Genomic DNA, 12,034 nt, shown 5'->3' with positions numbered 1-12,034 from the left:
ATACAACCGCATTCGCTCCAACCCCTCAGACAGAGACAAACACCTACAAGATCTCTATCAAGCGTTCTTAGAACTACAATACCCACCTGCTGAAGTAAAAAAACAGATTGACAGAGCCAGAAGAGTCCCCAGAAGTCACCTACTAAAGGACAGGCCCAACAAAGAAAATAACAGAACGCCACTAGCCATCACCTTCAACCCCCAACTAAAACCTCTCCAACGCATCATCAGAGATCTACAACCTATCCTGAAAAATGATCCCTCGCTCTCACAGATCTTGGGAGACAGACCAGTCCTCACTTACAGACAGCTCCCCAACCTGAAGCAAATACTCTCCAGCAACCACACACCACACAACAGAACCACTAACCCAGGAACCTATCCTTGCAACAAAGCCAACTCTGTCCACATATTTATTCAAGTGACACCATCATAGGACCTAATCACATTACCCACACCATCAGGGGCTCGTTCACCAGCACATCTACCAATGTGATCTATGCCATCATGTGCCAGCAATGCCCCTCTGCCATGTACATTGGCCAAACCAGACAGTCCCTATGCAAAAGAATAAATGGACACAAATCTGATATCAGGAATCATAACAATCAAAAACCGGTAGGAGAGCACTTCAACCTCGCTGGCCACTCAGTAACAGACTTAAGGGTGGCAATTTTGCAACAGAAAAGCTTCAAAAACAGACTCCAATGAGAAACTGCTGAGCTTGAATTAATATGCAAACTAAATACCATTAACTTGGGTTTGAATAGAGACTGGGAGTGGCTGGGTCATTACACATATTGAATCTATTTCCCTATGTTAAATATCCTCCCACTTTCTTGTCAACTGTCTAAATGGGTCATCTTGATTATCACTACAAAAGTGTTTCAGTTTGGAGCTGTCTGGAGAGATAGAAGAAGGCCCAGAACCTGGGTCTGGGTTTCCCACCCCACCGCCTAAGATGGACCTGACTGTGGGGTCCTGTTTTCTGGACCTACAAGCTCTGTTTTAGACTGTGTTCCTGTCGTCTAATAAACCATTTGTTTTCCTGGCTGGCTGAGAGTCACAGTGAATCACAGGAAGTTGGGGGTGCAGGGCCCTGACTCCCCCACACTCTGTGACATCTGGCTGTTCTGAAAAATTGAAAAAAAAAATGGCAGATTGAGAAGTCGAAAAAATTCCATTTAGGATCAAATGAAACATTTTGTTTGAGCTGAAATTAAAGGGTTTTTTTTTTTCAGTTTCAAGCAGGGGTTTTTTGTTTTTGTTTTTTTTTCTTTAATTTTTAATTTTAAAAAAATGGAAGTAAATTTCAAAACTGAACATCATTTGGAACTGGAAAAATTGTAATGTTCCATTTTGAAAATGTCAACATGGGATTTTTGGAATTTTGGCTGTTATTTGTTTGTTTGTTGAACAAGTTGGCAAAACAGACAAAAAAAATCAACCTGTTTTGTTGTCTCTCGATCTACTTTTTCACTGGGGGTGGAGGGGTAAGAAGGGGAGTTTGGGCCCAAAAGCTTCCGCCATCTCCAATGTTAAAGGGAGAGTTATTAGCTTTGGTTATCAAATCCAGAATTATTAGCTTTGGTTCTCATTCTGTTCTCCCTCCAACCTACAAAATTGTTTTAATTGGGAATGGCCAATGCCTGTGAATTCAGAAGAACAAAGGACCCCAGAAGGGCTTAAACGGGGCCCCACTCTTGGGGCGGGTGGGGAAGCAATGGGAGGCAACTAGACTCATGCACAGGAGGCTGCTGGAGAAGCCAGATGTTCCTGGGCTAACATCAGGGGATGGTAGGACTCTAGGTAGACAGACATGCAATAGGCTGTTGTTTTAACAACATTTTCTCTTATGCTACATTTCTGCAGCTAAATAAACAATGCTTCAGTGGTTTGGTCACTGGATACTGCTGGTTACAGACTCCTGAAGGGCAAGACAGCACATGCTAATCCCATTGGTTCCACTAGGACACAACTGTATATCCATGGGGGGCTCGGTCTGAGAGCAGGCCAAGGGCACGACTCCACCCCAGAGGTAATGGGGACAAAGCCTGCAGGGATGCACTGGGGTGCAGCTAGCCCTGTACCCCATATGTCCAAGGGAGGCTACCAGGTGGGGAACCCCATGGGGGAATCCTTCTTCCTCCTTCTCCTGATGGTTGCCCACCATGTCCATGCCTGAGCTGCTGGCATCAGCAGCTCCCCTCGCTCCATGAAGAGCTTTGGAATCTTCCATGACAAAAGGTCTCAGAAAGACCTTTGAATAGGCAGGTTCCCAGGGATGTGATGCTGGGTGTGACAGCCAGGATACTGGGAATAGGTTCCCAGGGAGATGCATGACCAGGCCACGAGGGATTAGCTGAGATCCACCTGTGCAATTTGCTAGAGCGAAGTCCCAGGCCCCTCTGGTGAGTGGAAACCCAGAGCTGTCCCTCCCAGGCAGTGAAAGGAAGGGCAGGCTGTGTGTCTGTCTGTGCTATGAATGGCAGGTGCCAGGGTGCACCCAGAGATGGTGTCAGAGCAGCAGCGAAAGCGAAACCATGACACTTGGGAAAACAAAGTCTTTCCCTCTCCTAGCCTTATTGTCGGCAACTCCTGGCCTATTTTAGTGGAAACTTTCTCCAAATTTCAGCTGGAGGCACATAACCCCAGGTCAATGTCTGCAACAGCAGTAGAGGATCCAGTCCCAGAGACCCAGACGGAACCAGTCCCAGAACCAGAACCAGCGGAATGACCAGCACCAGACCCATTGCCAGCACTGAATCGAGTACTTGCAACCTCAACACCACAGGGCCCCACCAAACCTGAACCGTCAGCAACCCATAACCCTACACAAGAGGCTCAGCCGGAGCCTGAACCCCAACATAGTGTCCCAGCGGAGAGTGGTTCACAGTCAACGGAAACAGCCCCATCCCCTACATCGCTTCCAGAGGGACCAAGCATAGGTCCACAATTAAATGAGGAACTGATGTCTCCAGCATCAAGGGAAGAGTTCCAGACCAAACAGGAAGCAGATGAAACCCTCCAGAGAGCTTTCGCAGCTCTTCTCAGCTCTTCTAATCAATCCAGGTTTGTTGTAGAAAAAGGACTTTTTTACAAGGAAACTCTTTCTGGTGGACACCAGGAAGACTGGCATCCTCAGAGACAGTTGGTAGTTCCAACTAAATACCGGGCCAAGCTCTTCAGCTTAGCCCACAATCACCCTAGTGGCCATGCTGGGGTGAACAGGACCAAAGACCTTTTGGGGGGAGTCATTCTACTGGGAGGTAATGGGCAAGGATGTTTCTACCTATGTCCGGTTTTGTGAAGTATGCCAAAGAGTGGGAAAACCCCAAGACCAGGTCAAAGCCCCTCTCCAGCCACTCCCCATCATTGAAGTTCCATTTCAGTGAGTAGCTGTGGATATTCTGAGTCCTTTTCTAAAAAACTTTCATGGATTTTGCCAGCCGATGGCCGGAAGCACTAGCTCAAAGCAACACCAGGGCTAAAAGTGCGTGCCGGGCACTAGCAGACATTTTTGCCAGGGTAGGTTGGCCCTCCGACATCCTCACAGATGCAGGGACTAATTTCCTGACAGGAACTATGGAAAACCTTTGGGAAGCTCATGGGGTAAATCACTTGGTTGCCAATCCTTACCACCATCAAACAAATGGCATGGAACTTTGGGGGCCATGATACATAAATTCGTAAATAAGCACTCCAATGATTGGGACCTAGTGTTCCAGCAGTTGCTGTTTGCCTACAGAGCTGTACCACATCCCAGTTTAGGGTTTTCCCCATTTGAACTTGTATATGGCCGTGAGGTTAAGGGGACATTACAGTTGGTGAAGCAGCAATGGGAGGGATTTACACCTTCTCCAGGAACCAACATTCTGGACTTTGTAACCAACCTACAAAACACCCTCCAAACCTCTTTAGCCCTTGCTAAAGAAAAATTACAGGTTGCTCAAAAAGAGCAAAAAGCCTGGTACGATAAACATGCCAGAGAGCGTTGTTTCAAGGTTGAGGACCAGGTCATGGTCTTAAAGGTGCTCCAGGCCCGTAAAATGGAAGCCTCGTGGGAAGGGCCATTCACAGTCCAGGAGCGCCAGGGAGCTGTTAATTATCTCATAGCATTCCCCACCTCCAACCGAAAGCCTAAGGTGTACCATATTAATTCTCTAAAGCCCTTTTATTCCAGAGAATTCAAGGTTTGTCAGTTTACAGCCCAGGGAGGAGACGACGCTAAGTGGCCTGAAGGTGTCTACTATGAAGGGAAAAGTGCTGGTAGTGTGGAAGAGGTGAACCTCTCCATGACCCTTGGGCATATGCAGTGACAACAGATCAAGGAGATCTGCACTAGCTACGAGCTAATGTTCTCAGTCACTCCAGTCACCCCAGGACTGACTGAACGGGCATACCACTCCATTGACACAGGTAATGCTCACCCAATTAAAGTACAACCTTACCGGGTGTCTCCTCAAGCTAAAACTGCTATAGAACGGGAGATCCAGGATATGTTACAGATGGGTGTAATCCGCCCCTCTGAAAGTGCATGGGCATCTCCAGTGGTTCTAGTTCCCAAACCAGATGGGGAAATAAGTTTTTGCGTGGACTACCGTAAGCTAAATGCTGCAACTCGCCCAGACAACTATCCAATGCCATGCACAGATGAACTATTAGAGAAACTGGGACGGGCCCAGTTCATCTCTACCTTGGACTTAACCAAGGGGTACTGGCAGGTACCGCTAGATGAATCCGCCAAGGAAAGGTCAGCCTTCATCACACATCTCGGGCTGTATGAATTTAATGTCCTCCCTTTCAGGCTGCAAAATGCACCCGCCACCTTCCAAAGACTTGTAGGTGGTCTCCTAGCGGGATTAGGAGAATATGCAGTCGCCTACCTTGACGATGTGGCCATATTTTCGGATTCCTGGGCAGACCACCTGGAACATCTACAAAAAGTCCTTGAGCGCATAAGGGAGGCAGGACTAACTGTTAAGGCTAAGAAGTGTCAAATAGGCCTAAACAGAGTGACTTACCTTGGACACCAGGTGGGTCAAGGAATTATCAACCCCCTACAGGCCAAAGTGGATGCTATCCAAAAGTGGCCTGTCCCAAAGTCAAAGAAACAGGTTCAATTCTTCTTAGGCTTGGCCGGTTATTACAGACGATTCGTACCGCAATACAGCCAAATCGCCGCCCCACTGACAGACCTAACCAAAAAGAAACAGCCAAATGCCGTTCAGTGGACCGAAGAGTGTCAGAAGGACTTTAACCACCTTAAAGCAACACTCATGTCTGACCCTGTTCTAAGGGCCCCAGACTTTGACAAACCGTTCCTAGTAACCACAGATGCGTCCGAGCGAGGTGTGGGAGCAGTTTAAATGCAGAAAAGACCTGATCAAAAATTCCACCCTGTAGTGTTTCTCAGCAAAAAACTGTCTGAGAGGGAAAGCAACTGGTCAGTCAGTTAAAAAGAATGTTGCGTCATTGTCTATGCCCTGGAAAAGCTACGCCCATATGTTTGGGGACGGCGTTTCCACCTGCCAACCTACGATGCCACGTTACAGTGGCTTCACACCACCACGGGAAATAACAAAAAACTTATTCGGTGGAGTTTAGCTCTCCAAGATTTTGATTTCAACATCCAACACATCTCAGGAGCTTCTAACAAAGTGGCTGATGCACTCTCCCATGAAAGTTTCCCAGAATCAACTGGTTAAAATCGTCCTTGAGATGTGGAAAATATTGTTAGTCTTTATGTACTTGTTAGTATATTTAGAGGTGCATGTGTCTTATTAACTCTGTTTTTTTCCTAGAGCTCCAGAAAGAAATCCCTGCCAGTGTTTCACCCTAGCTGAGATTTGGGGGGCGTGTCATAAATATAAATGGAAGTTTAAAGCCCTTTAAAATCCCTCCTGGCCAGAGGAAAAATCCTCTTACCTGTAAAGGGTTAAGAAGCTAAAGGTAACCTCGCTGGCACCTGACCAAAATGGCCAATGAGGAGACAAGATACTTTCAAAAGCTGGGAGGAGGGAGAAAAACAAAGGGTCTGTGTCTGGCTGTATGCTGCTTTTGCCGGGGCAGAACAGGAATTGTATCTTAGAACTTTTAGTAAGTAATCTAGCTAGGTATGTGTTAGATTGTGATTTCTTTAAATGGCTGAGAAAAGAGCTGTGCTGAATAGAATGACTAACCCTGTCTGTGTGTCTTTTTTGTAACTTAAGGTTTTGCCTAGAGGAATTCTCTATGTTTTGAATCTAATTACCCTGTAAGGTATCTACCATCCTGATTTTACAGAGGTGATTCTTTTTTTACTTCTATTAAAAGTCTTCTTGTAAGGAAACTGAATGCTTTTTCATTGTTCTAAGATCCAAGGGTTTGGGTCTGTGGTCACCTATGCAAATTGGTGAGGATTTTTACCAAATCTTCCCCAGGAAGTGGGGTGCAAGGGTTGGGAGGATTTTGGGGGGAAAGACATGTCCAAACTACATTTCCCAGTAAACTCAGATAAAGTTTGGTGGTGGCAGTGGAAATGCAAGGGCAAAGGGTAAAATTAATTTGTACCTTGGGGAAGTTTTAACCTAAGCTGGTAAAAGTAAGCTTAGGAGGCTTTAATGCAGGTCCCCACATCTGTACCCTAGAGTTCAGAGTGGGGAAGGAACCTTGACAGCTCCAATCTCCCCTGCCTCAATTACAGTTCTGGGCTTCCCATCTAGAATGTATCTTTCTATTTCCTCAGGAACACCCTCTAAGAACTGAGCCATTTGCATTAGGAAGGGCAAATCTTCTGGAGATTTAACACTTGCTCCTGATATCCAGGCATCCCAATGTTTCACAATGTGGTAGGCATGTCGGGTAAATGACACCTCTGGTTTCCACCTTAGAGCTCTGAACCATCGACGGGAATGCTTGGGTGTTAGCCCCATTCTGACTCTTGCCTTGGTTTTAAACAGTTCATACTTGTTCATGTGTTCCTTAGGCATTTCATCCGCCACCTCAGCGAAGGGTCCACTGAGCTGCGGTCTCAGCTCTACCATGTATTGGTCGGTAGAGATGCTGTACCCAAGGCAGGCCCTTTCGAAGTTTTCTAAGAAGGCCTCGGTATCATCGCTTGCCTTGTAAGTGGGGAACTTTCTGGGATGGGAAGTGGTACCTGGAGAAGGATTGCTAGGGTTTGTTGGTATATTCTGCTGAGCCTTTGCCTTCTCCATCTCCAGTGCATGCTTCCTCTCTTTTTCCTTCTCCTCCTCCACATGCTTCCTCTCTTTTTCCTTCTCTTCCAGTTCTTTGTCCCTTGCCTCCACAGCTCTCCTGTGGGCAGCCTCTTGGGTTTTTTTCTGCCTCTTTCGCTGCCTCCATATCTTTGTCCTTTGCCTCCATTTCTTTGTCCTTTACCTCCATAGCTCTCCTGTGGGCAGCTTCTAGGGCTTTTTCTGCCTCTTTCACTGCCTCCAGTCTGATTCATTCCAATTTGTGTTGTGTCTTGGTTTCTGCCATCTTTGCCTCTCTGGTTTTAACTAACTTTACACCCAAGAGAGAGAAATAAAAGAAACAAACAAAAAAACCTTGGCTTGTAAAATTTTGCTGTGCTGTAATATGATACCTATATTCTCTGATAGTGATTGTCAGCCTACAGAAAAATCCTAACACCTTTGTCTCCAGGCAAATAGACAGAAAACTCCTCTAGTTGCTCTTAGGTAAAAAAAAAAAAAACTTCTTCAGGTCTGTGAAGACTAATGAATTTCCCTGCAGGAGGTTAACTGCCCTGCTTTTAGGTAGAGAAAACTCCAGCTCAAAAAAGACAATTCCCTTTTGTCTCTGCTCTGGCCCCCAAGCAGAGACAACAAAAAAAACCCAACAACTCTAACTGCTTTCAGTTTAAAATTTGGTTTCAAGCAGCCCAAAGGAAAAAAATATTTCCTTTTAAAATCTGTGCTTCTGGTTCAAAAAATCTCAAATTGATCTCAAAATGATTTCAAGTTAATCCCACCGCTCTGCCACCATGTCAAGGTTCCTTCCCCACTCTGAACTCTAGGGTACAGATGTGGGGACCTGCATGAAAACCCCCTAAGCTTATTTTTACCAGCTTAGGTTAAAATTTCCCCATGGTACAAACTATTTTACCTTTTGCTCTTGGACTTTTTTTGGTGCCACCACCAAGCGTGTAACAAATATATAACAGGGAAAGAGCCCACTTGGAAATGTCTTTCCCCGCAAAATCCTCCCCAAACCCTACACCCCCTTTCCTGGGGAAGGCTTGATAAAAATCCTCACCATTTACATAGGTGAACACAGACCCAAACCCTTGCATCTTAAAAACAATGAAAAAAGCAATCAGGTTCTTAAAAGAAGAATTTTAATTGAACAAAAAGTAAAAGAATCACCTCTGTAAAATCAGGATGGTAAATACCTTACAGTGTAATCAGATTCAAAACATAGAGAATCCCTCTAGGCAAAACCTTAAGTTACAATAAGACACAAAAACAGGAATATCCAATCCATTCAGCACAGCTTATTTTCTCAGCCATTTAAAGAAATCAGAATCTAACGCATCTCTAGCTAGATTACTTACTATGTTCTAAGATTCCATTCCTGTTCTGTCCCCGGAAAAACCATCACACAGACAGAGAGAGCCTTTGTTTCTCCCCCGCTCCAGCTTTGAAAGTATCTTGTCTCCTCATTGGTCATTGTGATCAGTTGCCAGCAAGGTTATCCTAGCTTCTTAACTCTTTACAGGTGAAAGGGTCTTTCCTCTGGCCAGGAGGGATTTTAAAGGTGTTTACCCTTCCCTTGATATTTATGACAGTCCCTGTGGGACAGCACACCTGGTAGTTCTGTGCGTGTCCAGTGGATCGGGGCTGGATGCTCCAGGGGGACACTCAGAGAACACTGGGGGTCAAGGGCTACCTGTGGGGCCCAGGCAGGCAGTGCTTGTGAGGGTGGAGGCTGGTGGTTTTGAGGAGCTGATCCACACTAGCCCCAGACAAAAATGCTTAGGTGGTGGGAGATGTTAGCACGAGAAAGTTAGGAAAAACTGACAGAAGCACAATCCCGGTTTTTTTTGGCAACTGAATCACATTCTTGAACCATATTCAATTTGTCATCCACTGTAGCTCCTGATCCTTTCCAGCCGTATGATCACCTAGCCAGTTATACCCCAGTCTGTAGCCCTGCCTTTGATTTTTCCTTCCTAAGTGCGGCACTTGGCCCGCGTCTTTATGGAATTTCATGTCGTTCATTTCAGACCAATTGTTCCATGTGTCAAGATCACCTTGAATTCAAATCCTGCCCTCCACATAGCTAAGAAGAAACCAGCCACCACTGAGAGCTGGAATGGCCTAGCAAGGCAGCGTGAGGATGGGTGTGGTATAAACACCTAGCTAACTAGTTAGAGCTACCTATGGACTATGCTCTGTCCAGCTATCCAACCATGTCCCCTCTCTACAATCCCTGTCTCCAGTTACCCTATAAGCTCTATCTCGAGCTCTATATGCTTTATCTCTATCTCTTTATAGGTGAGGATGGTAGAGATGCCACTAGCCAAGGCTGCCCAACACTTTCTATTTTAAGACCTTGGTTTCAGTTGCCTGTAACTTTGCCGAACTGTAACCGCTGGGGCTGAAATTTCCAGGCCGGGCGTCTGCCTCCATCCAAAGTTTTGGGGAAAGTTTCTCTAAAATGGGTCAACAGTTGCTGAGAATGAGGCTAGGAGGGGGAACGACTTTGTTTTGCCATGTGTCATGGTTACAGGGCTCTCACTGCTCCTCTGACACTGTCTCTGGGTGCGTCCCATTACATGCCATTAGCAGACACACATAGCCTGCCCTTCCTTTCACTGGCTGGGAGTGGGAGGGACAGCTCTGGGTTTCCACTCACCAGAGGGGCCTGGCACTTTGCTCTAGCTCTTCCCAAAGGTGGATCCCAGCTGATCTCTCATGGCCTGGTCATTCACCTCACAGGAACCTGCCCCCCAGTATCCTGGCTGACATGTCCAGCATCATATCCTTGGGAACTTGTACATTTCATGGCCTTTCTGGAACCTTTTGCCCTGGAAGATCCCAAAGCCCTTTATGGAGCGAGGGGAGCTGCTGGTGCCAGCTGCTCAGCCAGGGACATGGTAGGCAACTGTCAGAATAAGGCAGAAGAGGGATTTCCCCATGGGGTTCCCCACCTGGTAACCTCCCCTGCACATGTGGGCTACAGGGCTGGGTGCACCCTCAGTGCAGCCCTGCAGGCATCATCCCCATTACCTCTCATGGGCTGGAGTCGTGCCCTTGGCCTGCTCTCAGACGGAGCCCCGCATGGCTGGGTAAGTTTCCATTGGGCTGCTATGAGTTGGCTAATCCAATTCTCTGGCGAGTGCCAAGGAAAAGGCACTTCCTGCTGTACTCTCTGCTGGTGGGGTTTTGAGTTCCCTGGGGGCCCGGGAGGGCAGCACCCCAAACTCTAATGGGAATGATACAGCGGTTACTGAGCTCAGCCCACTGGAAACACCCGACCCGCCGGGCAGTCTCAGAAATGCCCGCTGCCATTGCTCCTGTTCTTATTGCAGGCGGCCTGCCTTGGGCATCCTGAATCTCTCCCCCAGCTCACAGGGCCCCGGGGCTCCTGGACAAAGCGCAGCCGGCCAGAGCACACCACCCCGGCCAGGCATTAGCCACAGGAAGGGAGAGGGGATTGACGGAACGTCACTGGAGCAGACCTGGGCACCGAGCCTGGCAGTTCTGACGGCCAGAGCCAGCTCTGCTCCGCCTCCTGGCAGGTCTCGGACTGTCCTGCTGCTGAGATACCCTCAGCCATGGATCTTAGCTCTGCCAGTGCCCCTCAAACCCAACCCCCAGCCCCCTGCTAGCCGAGCCCTGGGCTCCTCCTTTCCCCACCACAGCTCTGCTGCTGTAGCTCAACCTGGAGAGCAGACTCAAGCGCAGACCCATTTGTCTCTGATGTTTTCCCTGCCTCCCTCGCTCTCTGCATCTCTCTCTGCACAGAGTAACGGGCTGGATGCTCCCGCCTCAGTTTTTATTTCAGGCTCTAGCTTTGGTCACTGGATGCCCTGGATGTGGCTGAGGAATCTTGGTTCGTCTCCCTTGAAATATTTTAGGAGGGGACAGTTGGTGCAAGGGTGGAGCCCTGGGCAGGTTCCCTGGACCCTTGGCCAGGGCCTGGACCCTCAGCACTGGTGAGGGACATTGGGGTATACTGGGACTAAGGTTTGTACTTGGGGTCCATATTTTTGAGCTTACCCTGCGGGCAACCCGCCTGGACAAGAACCAGCTGTGGGGTCACTCTGATGACGTGGATGTTGGCCAAGGCGGGGTGAGAGCCCTGGACGGAGATGGGGGGCAAAGATGGAGGGGCTTCACAGCCGTGGCGGGAATAACTCTTTGGGTGGTAGAGACATGGCTGGTACATGAAAACCCACAACCCCCTTGCATCTAGAAGAGTTGAGTGAAGAGCTGGAATTGCCTTGGCTAGGCAGAGCTCACCACAAAGGCCAGTTTTCCGGCCCGGGACAAGTAGACTGAACGGCAGAGCAAAGCAGCAGCTGGATTCAGCCATAGCCCAACAGGGTTCGGTGGGGGAACCGCCATGGGAAAGCGTACTACAGCGGGAGCAGAGGAGTTGACGGCAGCCATCCATGGCAGCCTAGCGACTCCCGTGAGGCCTCCCTGTCCTAGCTGCTGGAACCGCGATTGCTGGGCAGGCGATAGACCCCCACAGCTGCTCATGGGCCAGAGGCCCTGATTTTCCTGAACTCCCAGAAACTCAAACTGTGAGTGAAGAAGTGGGGAGCCCTGAGCTGAGGGTGGGGGCAGAACAAACTGCGTTCAGGGTCCAACTGCTGGGACTGTGACTGATGCGCCCTGAGGTACACAATGGTGGATGGCGTTAAACTGTAAATATACGTCCCCAGTTCAACCCGGCCCTTCCCTTCCCTTTGCTGCCCCCAGCAAAGTTCATTTCTTCAAACCTCTGCAATGGAGAGTGGGTGGAGACTTGCCTGGCAAAGGTCCCTGCCGTGGTTACAGATTCCCAGATGACTGGG

This window comes from Lepidochelys kempii, chromosome 6 (genome assembly GCF_965140265.1).
Source record: "Lepidochelys kempii isolate rLepKem1 chromosome 6, rLepKem1.hap2, whole genome shotgun sequence".
NCBI lineage: Eukaryota > Metazoa > Chordata > Testudines > Cheloniidae > Lepidochelys > Lepidochelys kempii.
This window is presented reverse-complemented; position numbering follows the sequence as displayed.